Genomic DNA, 17,754 nt, shown 5'->3' with positions numbered 1-17,754 from the left:
TTCCTACTGTGAAATTTATTGTGGGTCCATGTTGTTTGGATCTTTGCTGGAACACAAGGACTTTGGTTTTTTGGGGATTTATTGTCAGGGCCCAAGTCTGGCAGTACGACTCCAGCAGGTCCAGGTTCTGCTGTAGACCCTCCTTAGTTGGTGACAGCAGAACCAGGTCGTCTGCATAGAGGAGGAATTTAACCTTGGATTCATATAGGGTGAGGCCGGGTGCTGTAGATTGTTCAAGTAGTTTTGCCAATCCATTAATGTAAATATTAAAGAGTGTCGGTGAGATTGGCGAGCCCTGCGTCACCCCCCGCCCCTGTGGGAAGTATTTTGTTTGTTTGTCTCCAATTTTAACTGCACATTTATTGTTTGTATACATTGATTTAATTACATCATATGTTTTACCTCCTACCCCGCTTTCGATAAGTTTCAGGAATAAACCGTCATGCCAGATGGAGTCGAAAGCCTTCTGGAAATCTACAAAGCATGCGTAGATTTTGCTTTTGTTATGGTGAACGTGTTTGTCAATTAGGGTCTGTAGGGTGAAGATATGATCGGATGTTCTATAGTTTGGCAGGAATCCAATTTGGCTTTTACTCAAGACATTGTGCTCTTCAAGGAAGTTTATAAGTCTTTTGTTTATGATGCTACAGAATACCTTCCCCAGGTTACTGTTTACACAGATGCCTCGATAGTTGTTTGGGTCGATTTTGTCCCCACTTTTGTATATGGGTGTTATGAGTCCTTTGTTCCAGATGTCAGGGAAATAACCGACACTCAGAACCAAGTTGAAGAGTTTTAGGATAGCCAGTTTCAGTTTGTCGTCTGCGTGTTTAATCATCTCGTTTAGTCTGCTGTCTGTCCCGCAAGCTTTTCCTGGTCGCAGGTCCTTGAGTTTTTCAAGAAGTTCTTTTTCTGTTATTATGGCGTCTAGCGGGTTTTGGTTATCTTTTATGGCCATTTCAAGCTTTTCAAGTTTTTTGCGTATTTGGTGTTGCTCTGGTCCTAGTGTGTTTTTCTGGTATAATTTTTCAAAGTGGTTTACCCATGTGTCCCCATTTTGAATGGACAAATCGTCGTGTTGTTTTTTGTGTAGTGTTTTCAAGTTGTCCCAGAAACAATTCGACTCAATGGATTCCTCCATGGAGCTGAGTGTATTCTTAATAAATTGCTCTTTTTTGGTCCTGAGTGTGTTTCTGTATTGTGTTAGCGTCTGACAATAAGTAAGGCGTAATTCCTCGTTTTCTGGATGTCTGTGTTTTTGGTTTGATAGTTTTCTAAGTTTTTTCCTCATGTTATGGCAATCATGGTCAAACCATTTTTCATAGTTTTTTGTTTTGGGTTTGTTCTTGCGAGCTTTCAAGTTTGCATTTGTTGCCAAATTATCAAAAATATTGTTTAGTTTACTAACTGCCCGGTTTACGCCTTCTTTATTGTGAGTGTATATGTTATCCAGAAAGGTGTCTAAGAGAGCTTGAGTTGATGCATTGCTAATTGTTTTCTGGTATTTTTCCGTGTCGTTTTTGGCCCATCTGTACGATTTTTTGGTGTTGTACAGTTTACTGGGTTGTGTTTCTATGTTGTTTGTTTCTGTCTTTTTGAGAAACATAGTAATTTGACTGTGATCTGACAGTGTTGTTTGTGGTTTGACTGTGAATGCTCTGAAAGAGGATGGGTCCAAGTCTGTAATCATATAGTCTACTGTGCTGCAGCCAAGAGGTGAGCAGTAGGTCGATCTTCCTAGGAGGTCTCCTATGAACCTACCATTGACAATGTACAGACCCAGGTTTCGACAGAGCTGTAGTAGCTGTTTACCGTTGGTATTTGACTGCTTGTCGCAGTTATACCTGTATGGAAGGGAAGGGATGTCAAAGTGGTTATTCCCGAATACGTAATTGTTTCCCTGATTATTGGTGAAGTCTGGTTCTTCGCCCGTTCTTGAATTGAGGTCCCCACAGATCAACACGTTCCCCTGGGCCTGGTATTGGATAATTTCCCCCTCCATGTTGGAGAAGGTGTCCTCTTTGTAGTACGGGGAATCGATTGGAGGGATATAAAGTGCGCAAATGTAAACATCTTGGGTGTTTGAGATAATCTCCCTCTCAAGTTTGAGCCACATATGGTTTTCGCCCTTTTTTATAAATTTGATGTAATTCTTAAGTTCTGTTTTAAACCAGATCAGTATGCCTCCGGAGTCTCTGCCTTGGGTTACACTTGGTAATTTATTGGAGGGGACCACTAGCTCAGTGTACCCTTGGGGACAGCCGGTGTGTCCTTTTCCTTTATACCAAGTTTCCTGTAAAATTATAATATCTAGATCTTTAGTTTCCTCTATGAACTCTGGGGTCCTACTCTTCACTTCTCGCAGTGAAGAGCGTAGACCTTGGATATTCCAGGTCGAAATATATAAGGATTTCATGTTAAGTTTTATCTTTTTCTATGATAGGTTAAAGAGTGGTACGTGTTTGTCGTGTCTAAGTGTGGGGAAAAAAAAGATCACCCCAGTTGTCTACAAAAGTTAATACAATTTGGTTACAGTTCTTTCTATTAATTAGTCCTTGATCCATAAGGCGGAAGTAGATGCTGCTGCACATCTGCTTATTGTCTCTTAATGGATTGTTTCTGTCTGAGGTATTGCGTACGTCCTGTGCATCTCTCCCTCTGTCTGGCTGGTAGCGGTCCTATTCCCCTGTGGGACAGGAGTGGTGCAGGTCTGATAATGTTGTTTTGCATGGGGATCCTCTCTGGTCTCGGTTGGTGTGGTGGTGGTCTTTGTAGTGTTCCTGATATGTACCCCGCTGATCTCTGGTGGTCGGGGGGGGGTCCTCTTGGAGTCTGGGTATGGACCCGGTTAAAAGCGACGTCCTTCAGGGCTTTAGCAAAGATCGATATTTTTTGCCTTTGGATGTGGACGTGGTCGTAAAGACATTCTTCATCGAGGGTGGGGTGTTGGGCCAGGTGTACGTTGTGGTTTGATTCGCATTCTGTTGCTATGCTGGCATTTATCTCATGAATTGTGTTGTTGTTGAAGTCTGTTCTCGGCAATATTGTGGAAACAGTGATTCTAGTGTTTGGAAATGTACTGCTTGCCTTCCTAATCATTGCTCTGAGCGATGTTGCTACCTCTTTCTGTTTGGCCTTTAGGTCATTTGTGCCCGTGTGTATTATTATGTGTTGGGGGGAGCCTAATCTGGCTTTGGTCAGCCATCCCATGGCTCTGTCTGTTGTTGGGCACCAAATCTTTTCTACTTTACTTCTAGGGAAGAGCTTTTTCTCCCATAGAAATTTCCCATTTGAGTCTATGAGTATTACGACGTCAGCCTTGTTTGTGTTTACTGTCTGGTGGCTTTCGCCTGGACTCATAGTGTGTGTGCTGGGCTGGGGTGTCTGGTGTGTGCGTACCTCTTGTGAGCGGCTCGCTTGTGGTTCCATGGTGGTGGGGGAAGATTGCGAGTCAGCATGCTGGTCGGTCTGTGTGGCACCCCTTGTATTGTGTGTCTGTTGCTTTTGTTCCGTGTGGGAGTGCAGCCGTTCCGTCCGGCTCTGTCTTGTCTTATCTCTAGTCTCTGGTTGCTGGTCTAATGGTGTTTTCTCTCCTCTATGGCTCTCTTCTTTTTCCTGCAGCTCTTTCACCTGATTCTTAAGTAGATTCACCTGGTTATCAAGTCTATTCAGCTCTCTCTTGTGTCTCTCCCTCTCCTGCTTTTGTTTGTCATTCAATTTGAGGACCTCCTCTCTAAGTTTAACCATCTCTATCTCTAATTGATAAAATTTATCTTTTGGTTGTATCTGGCTGTGTGATCCCGGGGTATGTGTCTGGTCGGCCCTGGAAGGCTCACTCACTTCCTGGCTAAGCTGGTCGGCCCTGGAAGGCTCACTCACTTCCTGGCTAAGCTGGTCGGCCCTGGAAGGCTCACTCACTTCCTGGCTATGCTGCTCTTCTCTTGGTGGGCTGGGAATGGTAGGGGAACTATGTGTGGCTTCCTCCATGGTAGTTATGCTGGGGTTTGTCAGTTGTATCGTGTGGCTGTGGTTCCCCGGGGTTAGTGTCTGGTTTGAACTGTGTGGCTCGTTCATCCCTTGACCATGCAGATTTTCTCCTGGTAAGTTGTCAATGTTGGGGGGAGTGCGGGCCACTCTGGGGCTGTTCATTCCCCTCGTAGTTGATCTTTTCAGTGTCCTGAAGGCCGTTGCAAATTTGTCGAGGTTGCCTTGCACTAATATTGTTCCGGTATTGTACGCGTTGACAGTCGTGATTGAACTGTCTCCTGGTGTGTTAATTTTCATTATGGACCCATTTGCGGTATTTTTTAGCTTAACACTGGTATAGTGTGATTTTATTGCTCTGATCCAAGCCGCTGGCTGATCTGAGTAGAATATGAGGTTACTTTTTGTCCCATTGTTGTAACAGTCAGTAAAGAGAGTTTCTGGTTTTTCTCTCATCTGAGCATGCTTGATCGTTTTTATAGCTTTTTTTGTGGTGTTGGGGGGAATCTGGAAGCGGGGCTGTTGTGGATCTTCTGATTCGCTCATTTTTGGTAAAGTATTGTTGATCTTAGAATAAGCTTTTCTGGGGCCCCGGGTTTGGTGTTACCCTCTCCCTGTTCGCGAACTTTCCCGGTCCCCCTCTCCGACCCCGTGGTCCCTGGGCCTCGGCTCCTGGGTTCACCCTTCTCAGGTCTGAGTCTGTGAGCCACTGTTTCCCGGTGCCTTCGGGCTGTTCCCCTCCCCCTCAGAGGTCTCTGGGCCTCTGTTTCGGCCTGGCTCCTCGGGCCTTTCCCTGGGCCTCCCTCCCTGGGCCCTGTACTCACGGTCTTGGTTGCGAGCCTTCTGGTTGCTCTCCTTCTCCTCAGAGGTCTCTGTGCCTGCTGGCCTGGCTCCTCGGGCCTTTCCCGTGCTGGATTGTTGGGCTGTGGCCCGAGTCCCCTCGGCTGTGCTGATTGCTGGATTTCCGGGCTGCGTTCCGAATCTCCTCGGCTGTGCCGATTTCTGAGATGCGGCCCGAGTCCTCTCCGCTGTGCCGATTGCCGGGCTGCGTTCCGGATCTCCTCGGCTGTGCCGATTTCTGGGATGCGGCCCGAGTCCCCTCGGCTGTGCCGGTTGCTGGACCGCTGGGCTGCGGCCCGAGTCACCTCGCCTCCTCGAACTCGGTCCCGATGCCGCCGACTCAACCACCGCTGCTGAAGCCCCGTGTGGCTGCCGTTCACTGGTTTGTGTAGTTCTTCTCTTGTTTCTTTTTTTTTTTGCTTTGGCTTTTTTTTTCCTCTATTTTCCTCTGGGTTTTTTTTTTCTTTGGTAGTCTTTCTGGCGGTCTTTTCCTTCTCTACTTTGTCTAGACTAATCTAAACTTAAACTAACCTAAACTAAACTAACTTAACTAGAACTAAATTTAATTTTAAAACCTTTTTTAAAAATTGAAATGAAATGAAACTTTTTTTTTCCCCACTTTAGACACTAAAAACACTAAAATCTCAGCAGCCCATCTTCAGCATGTGTATTCACTCCGTCTGCAATTCTCTCTCCACCCCACACCCCTACCCACACCCACACCCCACACCCCTACCCACACCCCACACCAACACCCCACACCCCACACCCACACCCCACACCCCACACCCACACCCCACCACACCCCACACCCACACCCCACACCCCACACCCCACACCCACACCCACACCCACACCCACACCCCACACCCACACCCCACACCCCACACCCACACCCCACACCCCACACCCACACCGCACACCCCACACCCCACACCCACACCCCACACCCCACACCCCACACCCACACCCCACACCCCACACCCCACACCCCTACCCACACCCACACCCCGCACCCACACCACACAGCCCACGCCCCACACCCACACCCCACACCCCTACCCACACCCACACCCCACACCCACACCCCACCCCCCTACCCACACCCCTACCCACACCCACACCCCTACCCACACCCACACCCCACACCCACACCCCACACCCCACACCCACACCCCACACCCCACCCACACCCCACACCCCACCCCACCCACCCCACACCCCACACCCCACACCCACACCCCACACCCCACACCCCACACCCCACACCCCCCCCCACACCCCCACACCCCCACCCCCACACCCACACCCCACACCCCACACCCCCACCCCCACACCCCACACCCCACACCCCACCCCACACCCCACACCCCACACCCACACCCCACACCCACCCCCCACACCCCACACCCCACACCCCACACCCCACACCCCACCCCCCCCACCCACAACCCACACCCCACACCCCACACCCCACACCCCACACCCACACCCCACACCCCACACCCACACCCCACACCCACACCCCACACCCCACCCCCACACCCCACACCCACACCCACACCCCACACCCCACACCCCACACCCACACCCCACACCCCACACCCACACCCCACACCCACCCCCACACCCCACACCCACACCCCACACCCCACACCCACACCCCACACCCCACACCCCACACCCACACCCCACACCCACACCCCACACCCACACCCCACACCCCTACCCACACCCACACCCCACACCCACACCCCACACCCCTACCCACACCCACACCCCACACCCACACCCCACACCCCACACCCCACACCCCACACCCCTACCCACACCCACACCCCACACCCCACACCCCTACCCACACCCCTACCCACAGCCACACACCTACCCACACCCACACCCCACACCCACACCCCACACCCCACACCCCACACCCACACCCCACACCCCAACCCACACCCCTACCCACACCCACACCCCTACCCACACCCACACCCCACACCCACACCCCACACCCACACCCCACACCCCACACCCACACCCCTACCCACACCCACACCCCTACCCACACCCACACCCCACACCCCACACCCACACCCCACACCCCAACCCACACCCCTACCCACACCCACACCCCTACCCACACCCACACCCCACACCCACACCCCACACCCCACACCCACACCCCACACCCCACACCCACACCCCACACCCCACACCCCACACCCACACCCCACACCCCACACCCACACCCACACCCCACACCCACACACCACACCCACACCCCACACCCACACCCCACACCCCAACCCACACCCCTACCCACACCCACACCCCTACCCACACCCACACACCACACCCACACCCACACCCCACACCCACACACCACACCCACACCCCACACCCACACCCCACACCCCAACCCACACCCCTACCCACACCCACACCCCTACCCACACCCACACCCCACACCCCACACCCACACCCCACACCCCACACCCACACCCCACACCCCAACCCACACCCCTACCCACACCCACACCCCTACCCACACCCACACCCCAAAACCCACACCCACACCCACACCCCTCACCCACACCCCACACCCCACACCCCACACCCACACCCCACACCCCAAAACCCACACCCACACCCACACCCCTCACCCACACCCCACACCCCACACCCCACACCCACACCCACACCCCACACCCCACACCCCACACCCACACCCCACACCCACACCCACACCCCACACCCCACCCCCACACCCCACACCCCACACCCCACACCCCACACCCACACCCACACCCCACACCCCACACCCACACCCCACACCCCACACCCACACCCCACACCCCACACCCTGGCACCAGGGGTGGTTCTGCTGCACAGAACGGGAGGAAAAATAGTGGGAGAGCTATAGTGATAGGGGATTCTATTGTAAGGGGAATAGATAGGCGGTTCTGTGGCCGCAAACGAGACACCAGGATGGTATGATGCCTCCCTGGTGCAAGGGTCAAGGATGTCTCAGGGCAGCTGCAGGGCATTCTGGAGAGGGAGGGTGAACAACCAGTTGTTGTGGTGCATATAGGTACCAACGATATAGGTAAAAAATGAGATGAGGTCCTAAAAGATGAATACAGGGAGTTAGGAGGTAAATTTAAAAATAGGACCTCAAAGGTAGTAATCTCAGGATTGCTACCAGTGCCACGTGCTAGTCAGAGTAGAAATAGAAGGGTATTTCAGATGAATACGTGGCTAGAGGAATGGTGCAAGGGGGAGGGATTCAAATTCCTGGGACATTGGAACCAGTTCTGGGGAGGTGGGACCAGTACAAACTGGACGGTTTGCACCTGGGCGGGACCGGGACCAATGTCCTAGGGGGAGTGTTTGCTCGTGCTGTTGGGGAGGGTTTAAACTAAAATGGAAGGGGGTTGGGAACCTGTGCAGGGAGACAGAGGAAAGGGAAGAAAGGATAGAAACAGAAGACAGGAAGCAGAAAAGCAATAGTGGAATGCAGAGAAATCAAGGGTGTAAATCAAACAGGGCTACAGTAAATAATAATTCTAAAAGGACTAAGAGTGTTAAAAAAACAAGCCTGAAGGGTTTGTGCCTTAATTCGAGGAGCATTCGTAATAAGGTGGATGAGTTAGCTGTGCAAATAGATGTAAACGGATATGATGTAATTGGAATTACGGAGACATGGCTCCAGGGTGACCAAGGTTGGGAATTCAACATCCAGTGGTATTCAATATTCAGGAAGGACAGGCAAAAAGGAAAAGGAGCTGGGGTAGCATTGCTGATTAAAGAGATTAACTCAATAGTAAGGAAGGATATTAGTTCTGATGATGTGGAATCTGTATGGGTAGAGCTGAGAAATACCAAGGGCAGAAAATGTTAGTGGGAGTTGTATACAGACCCCCAAACAGTAATGCTGAGGTTGGGGATGGCATTAAATGGGAAATTAGAGACGCGTGCAATAAGGGCACAGCAGTTATCAATGGTGACTTTAATCTACATATAGATTGGGCTAACCAAATTAGTAACACTACTGTGGAGGAGGAATTCCTAGAGTGTATACGGGATGGTTTCCTGGACCAATATGTCAAGGAACCAACTAGAAATCTGGCCACCTTAGACTGGGTATTATGTAATGAGAAAGGATTAATCAGCAATCTTGTTGTGTGAGGCCCTTTGGGGAGGAGCGATTGCAATATGATAGAATTCTTCATTAAGATGGAGAGTGAAGTAGTTGACTCAGAGACCATGGTCCTGAATTTAAATAAAGGGAACTACAATGGTATGAGGCGCAAGTTGGCTAGGATGGGTTGGGGACTGTTACTTAAAGGGTTGACGGTGGATAGGCAATGGCAAACATTTAAAGATTGCATGGATGAACAACAGAATTTGTTCATCCCTGTCTGGCATAAAAATAAAACAAAAAAGGTGACTCAACCGTGGCTAACAAGGGAAATTAGGGATAGCATAAGATCCAAGGAGAGCACATATAAATTGGCCAGAAAAAGCAGCAAACCTGATGATTGGGAGCAGTTTAGGTTTCAGCAAAGGAGGAAAAAGGGATTAATTAAGAAGGGGAAAAAAGAATATGAGAGTAAGCTTGCAGGAAAATAAAAGCTGACTATAAAATCTTCTATAGAGATGTGAAGAGAAAAAGATTGGTGAAGTCAAGCATAGGTCCCTTGCAGTCTGAATCAGGGGAATTTATAATGGGGAACACAGAAATGGTTGACCAATTAAATACATACTTTGGTTCTGTCTTCACAAAGGAGGACACAAATAACCTTCCAGAGATGTCGGGGAATATAGGGTCTAATGAGAGGGAGGAATTGAATGAAATCAGTGTTGGTAGGGAAATGTTGTTAGGGAAATTGACGGCATTGAAGGCCGATAAATCCTCAGGGCCTGATAATCTACATCCTAGGGTACTTAAGGAAGTGGCCCTAGAAATAGTAGATGCATTGCTGGTCATCTTCCAAAATTCTATAGACTCTGGAATAGTTGCCATGGATTGGAGGGAAGCTAATGTAACCCCACTATTTAAAAAAGGTGGTAGAGGGAAAATGGGGAATTATAGACCGGTAAGCCTGACATCAGTAGTGGGGAAAATGCTAGAGTTCATTATAAAAGATGTAATAGCAGAGCACTTGGAAAACAGTGACAGGATCAGACAAAGTCAACATGGATTTACGAAAGGTAAATCATGCTTGACTAATCTACTGGAATTTTTTGAGGATGTAACTGGTAGAATAGATAAGGGAGAACCAGTGGATGTGGTGTATTTGGACTTTCAGAAGGCTTTCGATAAAGTCCCGCTTAAGAGATTGGCATGCAAAGTTAAAGCACATGTGATTGGGGATAAGGTACTGACATGGATAGAAAACTGGTTGGCAGACAGGAAGCAAAGAGTTGGAATAAACGGGATTTTTTCCGAGTGGCAGGCAGTGACTAGTGGGGTACTGCACGGATCGGTGCTAAGACGCCAGCTATTCACAATATATATTAATCATCTAGACAAGGGAACTAGATGTAATACCTCCAAGCTTGCAGACGACACAAAGCTGGGTGGGTGTGTGTGCTGTGAGGAGCAGTATAATGTGGATAAATGCGAGGTTATCCACTTTGGTGGCAAAAACAGGAAGACAGATTATTATCTGAACAGCAATAGATTGGGAAATGGGGAAGTGCAATGAGACCTGGGTGTCCTTGTGCACCAGTCGCTGAAGGTAAGCATGCAGGTGCAGCAGGCAGTTAAGAAGACAAATGGTATGTTGGCCTTCATAGCGAGAAGATTTGAGTACAGGAGCAAGGATGTCTTGCTGCAGTTGTACAGGGACTTGGTGAGACCACACCTTAAATATTGTGTGCAGTTTTGGTCGCCTTATCTGAAGAAGGATGTTCTTGCCATGGAGGGAGTACAATGAAGATTCACCAGACTGATACCAGGGATGGCAGGAATGACTTATGAAGAGAGATTGGGACAATTAGGCTTATATTCGCTAGAGTTTAGAAGAATGAGAGGGGATCTCATTGAAACTTATAAAATTCTAACAGGACTAGACAGACTAGATGCAGGAACGATGTTCCCGATGGCGGGGGAGTCCAGAACCAGGTGTCACAGTCTAAGGATAAGGGGTAAGCCATTTAGTACTGAGATGAGGAGGAATTTCATCACCCAGAGAGTGGTGAGCCTGTGGAATTCTCTAACACAGAAGGCAGTTGAGGCCAACTTATAAAATATATTCAAGAAGGTGTTAGATCTATTTCTTAAGGCTAAAGGGATCAAGGGATTTGGGGAGAAAGCAGGGACAGGGTACTGAATTTGGATGATCAGCCATGATCTCATTAAATGGTGGAACAGGCTCGAGGGGCCGAATGGCCTACTCCTGCTCCTATCTTCTATGTTTCTATGTTATTCATTCCTGGGATGTTGGCATCACTGGCAAGGCCAGCATTTATTGCCCATCCCTAATTGCCCTTGAGAAAGTGGTGGTGAGCCACCTTCTTGAACTGCTGCAGTCCGTGTGGTGTAGGTGCTCCCACAGTGCTGTTAGGGAGAAAGTTCCAGGATTTTGACCCAGCGACAATGAAGAAACGGCGATATATTTCCAAGTCAGGATGGTGTGTGACTTGGAGGGGTACTTGGAGGTGGTGGTGTTCCCATGCGCCTTCTGCCCTTGTCCTTCTAGGTGGTAGAGTTCACAGGTTTACGAGGTGCTATCGAAGAAGCTTTGGCAAGTTGCTGCAGTGAGTCTTGTAGATGGTACACGCTGTAGCCATGGTACGCCGGTGATGGAGGGAATGAATGTTTAACATGGTGGATGGGGTGCCAATCAAGCGGGCTACTTTGCCCTGGATGGTGTCGAGCTTCTTGAATGTTGTTGGAGTTGCACTCATCCAGGTAAGTGGAGAGCATTCCATCACACACCTGACTTGTGCCTTGCAGGTGGTGGAAAAAACAGCAAACCGGAGGATTGGGAGCAGTTTAGGATTCAGCAAAGGAGGACAAAGGGATTAATTAAGAGGGGGAAAATAGATTATGAGAGTAAGCTTTCAGGGAACATATAAACTGACTGTGAAAGCTTCTATAGATATGTGAAGAGAAAAAGATTGGTGAAGTCAAGCGTAGGTCCCTTGCAGTCAGAATCAAGGGAATTTATAAAGGGGAACACAGAAATGGCAGACCAATTAAATACATACTTTGGTTCTGTCTTCACAAATGAGGACATAAATAACCTCCCAGAGCTGTCGGGGAACATAGGGTCTAATGAGAGGGAGGAATTGAATTAAATCAGTATTTGTAGGGGAATGGTGTTGGGGAAGTTGATGGGATTGAAGGCCGATAAATCCCCAGGGCCTGATAATTTACATCTAGGGTACTTAAGGAAGTGGCCCTAGAAATAGTAGATGCATTGCTGTTCATCTACCAAATTTCTATAGACTCTGGAACATTCCCATAGATTGGAGGATAACTCATGTAACCCCACTATTTAAAAAAGGTGGTAGAGAGAAAACGGGGAATTACACACCGCTAAGCCTGACATCGGTAGTGGGGAAAATGCTAGAGTCCATTATAAAAGATGTAATAACAGAGCACTTGGAAAACAGTGAGAGGATCGGACAAAGTCAACATGGATTTACAAAAGGTAAATCATGCTTGACTAATCTACTGGAAATTTTTGAGGATGTAATTGGTAGAATAGATAAGGGAGAACCAGTGGATGTGATGTATTTGGACTTTCAGAAGGCTTTCGATAAGGTCCCGCAAAAGAGATTAGCGTGCAAAGTTAAAGCACATTGGATTGTGGGTAAGGTACTGTCTTCGATAGAGAACTGGTTGGCAGACCGGAAGCAAAGAGTTGGAATAAACGGGTCTTTTTCCGAGTGGCAGGCAGTGACTAGTGGGGTACCGCAGGGATCGGTCCTAGGATCCCAGCTATTCACAATATATATTAATGATCTAGATGAGGGAACTAGATGTAATATCTCCAAGTCTGCAGATGACACAAAGCTAGGTGAGCGTGTGTGCTGTGAGGAGGATGCCGAGAAACTCCAGTATGATTTGGACAGGTTGGGTGATTGGGCAGGTGCATAACAAATGCAGTATGATGTGGATAAATGCGAGGTTATCCACTTCGGTGGCAAAAACAGGAAGGCAGATTATTATTTGAACAGCAATAGATTGGGAAATGGGGAAGCGCAACGAGACCTGGGTGTCCTTGTGCACCAGTCGCTGAAGGTAAGCATGCAGATGCTGCAGGCAGTTAAGAAGGCAAATGGTATGTTGGCCTTCATAGCGAGAGCATTCTAGTACAAGAGCAAGGATGTCTTGCTGCAGTTGTACAGGGCCTTGGTGAGACCACACTTTGAGTATTGTGTGCAGTTTTGGTCGCCTTATCTGAGGAAGGATATTCTTGCCATGGAGAGAGTGCAGTGAAGATTCACCAGACTGATACCTGGGGTGGCAGGAATGACATATGAGGAGAGATTGGGTCGATTAGGCTTATATTCGCTGGAGTTTAGAATAATGAGAGGGGATCTCATTGAAACTTGTAAAAGTCACTCACTGCCAGTCCCTCTGTTACCCTCTGTGTCACTCATTGTCAGCCCCTTGTTCTGCTCTGTGTATCTCAGTTCTATTATTCCCCTCTATGTACCTGAGCCTGATTTATCTGATCTAGTTCAGATATTAATGGATTCAATGACATTCCTTCTTTAAATTTGTTTGTTTAAATATTGATTGATACACGGTGCTGGATTTATTAATGTATTTCATGATTTATTAATGCCATTTTTAAAATGGTGTCCTTATTAAACTTTAATTGTTAACCTTTCTTTATTCATACAGACATATATTTAAAAGTTGATTTAATTTAAAACAATTTACCCGCAGTACCTGTGCTATCACTAGACGGAACTCCACTTGTCAGCTCAACTGTGCACCAGTAAAGTTCCTGACAACATCAAATCATCGCCTAAAGCCCAAAAGCATGGAATCTGTCTGTAAAATATGTACAACTTTACTTTGTTTCTAGTTTCATGTATTGGGTTCGAGGAGTTAAACGTGAGAAAGTCAGCGTTTTATATCAAATGTCATTTAAATTACACACCGGAGGCTGCTGAATGTGAACTAGGAAACCGAAATGAGACTATTTTTTTTAGATCCACAAATGATGAAATAAAAGCCGAGCTTATTGCTGCGTGTCAGCCATGGCTCAGTGGGCAGCACTCTCGCTTCTGAGTCAGAATGTTGTGGGTTCAAGTCCCACTCCAGAGACTTGACCACAAAATCTGGGCTGACACTCCCAAAGTAGTACTGAGGTGGTGCTGCACTGTCAATAGGTGCCGTCTTTCAGATGTGACAATAAACCGTTTTCAATTTCTGGGCATAAGGAAAGGGAAATAGGGGGGTGGAGGATTGCAATGCTTACCTTTGTGTTGTTCCTGGATTTCATGAGTTTCCTGGGGATGGAGGGAGCAAAGTGCATCCTGCAAAACCAGGCATTTTAATTAAATGCTCTAGGAACACTGGCTTCGGAGCCTGATGGGAGGTGCATCTGCAGTCCCCTCAGATTACAAGGTCCAAAAGACCAAGAAAATGTTCTGGTTCTTTTTGCACAGCAACCAGATGCCTCTGCAGCCATCAACAGCGCTTGGCTTTCCACCTCTGGTTCTGGGTGGAGAATCAAAGGTAGCTTATCGCAATCGTTAGACTGGCATTGACACATAGAACAGATCCCTATTAATGACCCGCATATTAGCTGGTACACAAATACCATGCTACAGCCCTTTCCAAAATATATATACAAGAATCCTGCCCCAACTGCGGTTTTGCCATACGCGGATTTCAAGTAGACACAGTTTCCTCTCCGCGAAAACTTTTGCCAACCACAGCAGTAAATTTTGCGTATACACGGTTTTAAATTTAGGATTAAGGTAAATAACATGATTTTATTGCTTTTATATTCTTTTTTATTGTGTTATTTGAACATTTAGGCCTAGAAATTCATTAAGGCGCTGCCAGCTTTCCGGCCAGTTACCGCCTAAAGAGGGCTTCTGCGCCAAAAATGAGTTTGCGCTGATATTCAGCGCAGCGGTATTGGCGGCGGTAGCCGTTAGCGCTGCGCCGGCACCGATGACGTCATCGGTGTGCGCAGTGCCCCGGTTCCGCCCCGAAACCAGCCCGATCCCCATATTTAGTAGCGGCCGCCTCCTCCGAAGCGGCCGCAAACAGCGACCAGAAAACGGGGCTGTGCTGTAGCCTTAGTGGGGCGCTTTAAAGGGGAAGGTGCGGCCGGCCGCTTTTTCGGCGGCCGCCTGCCCGCACCTCCTTCCCCGGCCTCCTCCCCACCCGCCCCCCCGCGGCATTGCCGGCTGCTTTCCGTGAACCCGGCACGTCTCCGTGGTGCCGGGCTCATTTGCCGGCACATTCCAGCGGCGATCTCCCCGTTGCAGGCAGCTCCCTCTTAAGAGAAGGAGGAGGCCTGCAGTACCGCAGCCTGCCGCTCCGCAGCGGCTGGCGCAGCGGCGCCAAGAGCGCTGAAATTCAGTGTCAGCGCCCCAAGCGGAGGCGAGCACACCCTGGTATAGCGCCCGGTTCCGAATTGGGGCACAAACACTGAATATCTGATGATCGCTAATGGCTCCCCGCCCAGCGCTAACTTTTGGGCGCGAGTGAGCTGGCCACCCCAAAGTGAATTTCTAGGCCTTATACTTTATTTGCCAACCACGGTTTTACTAACCACGGGGGTTTTCAGGGGCATATCCCCGCGGTTGGGGAGGGATTACTATATACACATTGGGCTAGAAATTCATTAAAGCCAAGGAATGGGCAGTGTTTAGACTAAAAATGGTAAATTAGCGCCAGGTAAAAATCATCTAGAGTGCATGCAAAATTCGTCCTCGTTCCTCATTAAATTATTGGAGCCATAAAGCTAGTCTAAAAACCCAAGCTCATTGGCATTACACTGAAAAGATGGCGCAATATCGGGGGCAGTCTAAATGCAAGTAATGATTGCAAACGGCTTTTTTCACTGCTTAAAGGGGAGGTTCATTGATGCTGCAGCACCTTATTTTCAGCATTGTTGGGTGTACAGCTGCCTCAACAACTTTAAGAAGAAGAACAAAGAGAAGGAGCACTTATTTACAAATGCTGTTGGCATATCGCCGCCCCAGGGAGAGAGCCCCGGAGTTTTCCGAGGAAGCTTTGGAGGCATTGGTTTTAGCAGTAGAGAGAAGGCAGATGGTCCTGTATCGACTAGCAGGAGGCCCTCACCACAAGTCTGCTGGACTATATGGAGGGAGGTGGCACATCACATCGCAGGCAGCACTGTGGTCCCCAGGTCCCACACCCGGTGCAGGAAGAAGTTTAACAAGCTCACACAGGTGGTTAGGGTGAGTGAAGGCTTCAACAAATGCTACATACCACCATCTGTACCACAAGCTTCACACACTGTTTAATGTACCACACCCCCAGCACTCACCCACCAACAATCTCTACTGAGCAACACGCACACTCACATCTCACACCTTGCACACAATGACAGCTATTCAACTATGGCAGGCACAAGGGTCATTAGTTATTAGAATTCATGTGATATATGTGATATAAGAACATAAAAACATAAGAAATAGGAGCAGGAATAAGCCACTTGGCCCCTCGAGCCTGCCTCGCCATTCAATAAGATCATGGCTGATCTTGGGCTCAAAGCCACTTCCCCGCCCGCTCCCCATAACCCTTCGCTCCCTTAACTTGCAAAAATCTGTCTATCTCCACCTTAAATGTATTTAATGACACAGCCTCCACAGCTCTCTGCGGCAGAGAATTCCCCAGATTTACAACCCTCCGAGAGAAGAAATTCCTCCTTATCTCAGTTCTAAAAGGGCGACACTTTATTCTGAAACTATGCCTCCGAGTTCTAGATTTCCCCACGAGGGGAAACATCCTCTCTGCATCTACCTTGTCAAGCCCCCTCAGTAGCTTATACGTTTCAATAAGATCACCTCTCATTCTTCTAAATTCCAATGAGTATAGGCCCAACCAGCTCAACATTTCTTCATAAGTCAACTCCCTCATCTCTGGAATAAACTTAGTGAATCGTCTCTGAACTGCCTCCAATGCAAGTATATCCTTCCTTAAATAAGGAGACCAAAACTGTACGCAGTACTCAAGGTGTGGTCTCACCAATACAGTTGTAGCAGGACTTTCCTGCTTTTATACTCCAACCCCCTTGAAATAAAGGCCAACATTCCATTTGCCTTTTTGATTACTTGCTGTACCTGCATGCTAACTTTTTGTGTTTCATGCACAAGGACCCCCAGGTCCCTCTGAACTGTAGCATTTTGTAATCTCTCTCCATTTAAATAACAATTAGCTTTTTTGTTTTTCCTGCCAAAGTGGATAACCACGCACTTTCCCACATTATACTCCATCTGCCAAATGTTTGCCCACTCACTTAACCTGTCTATATCCCTTTGCAGATCCTTTGAGTCCTCTGCACAATTTGCTTTCCCACACATCTTTGTATCATCTGCAAACTTGGCTACATTACACTCAATCCCTTCATCCAAGTCATTAATGTAGATTGTAAATAGTTGAGGCCCCAGCACCGATCCCTGTGGTGCCCCACTAGTTACCGTTTGCCAACCGGAAAATTACCCATTTACCCCAACTCTCTGTTTTCTGTTAGTTAGTCAATTCTCTATCCATGCTAATCACAGAATCACAGAAACCCCACAGTGCAGATAGAGGCCATTTCGGCCCATCGAGCCTGCACCGACACATATCCCACCCGATCCCTGTAACCCCTACACCAACACATATCCCACCCTATCCCCGTAACCCCACGTATTTAATCCCCCTAACACTAAGGGTCAATTTATCATAGCCAATCAACCTAACCCGCACAT

Source organism: Somniosus microcephalus, chromosome 26, assembly GCF_052327205.1.
Source record: "Somniosus microcephalus isolate GS21.2 chromosome 26, FLI_Smic_1.0, whole genome shotgun sequence".
NCBI lineage: Eukaryota > Metazoa > Chordata > Chondrichthyes > Squaliformes > Somniosidae > Somniosus > Somniosus microcephalus.
This window is presented reverse-complemented; position numbering follows the sequence as displayed.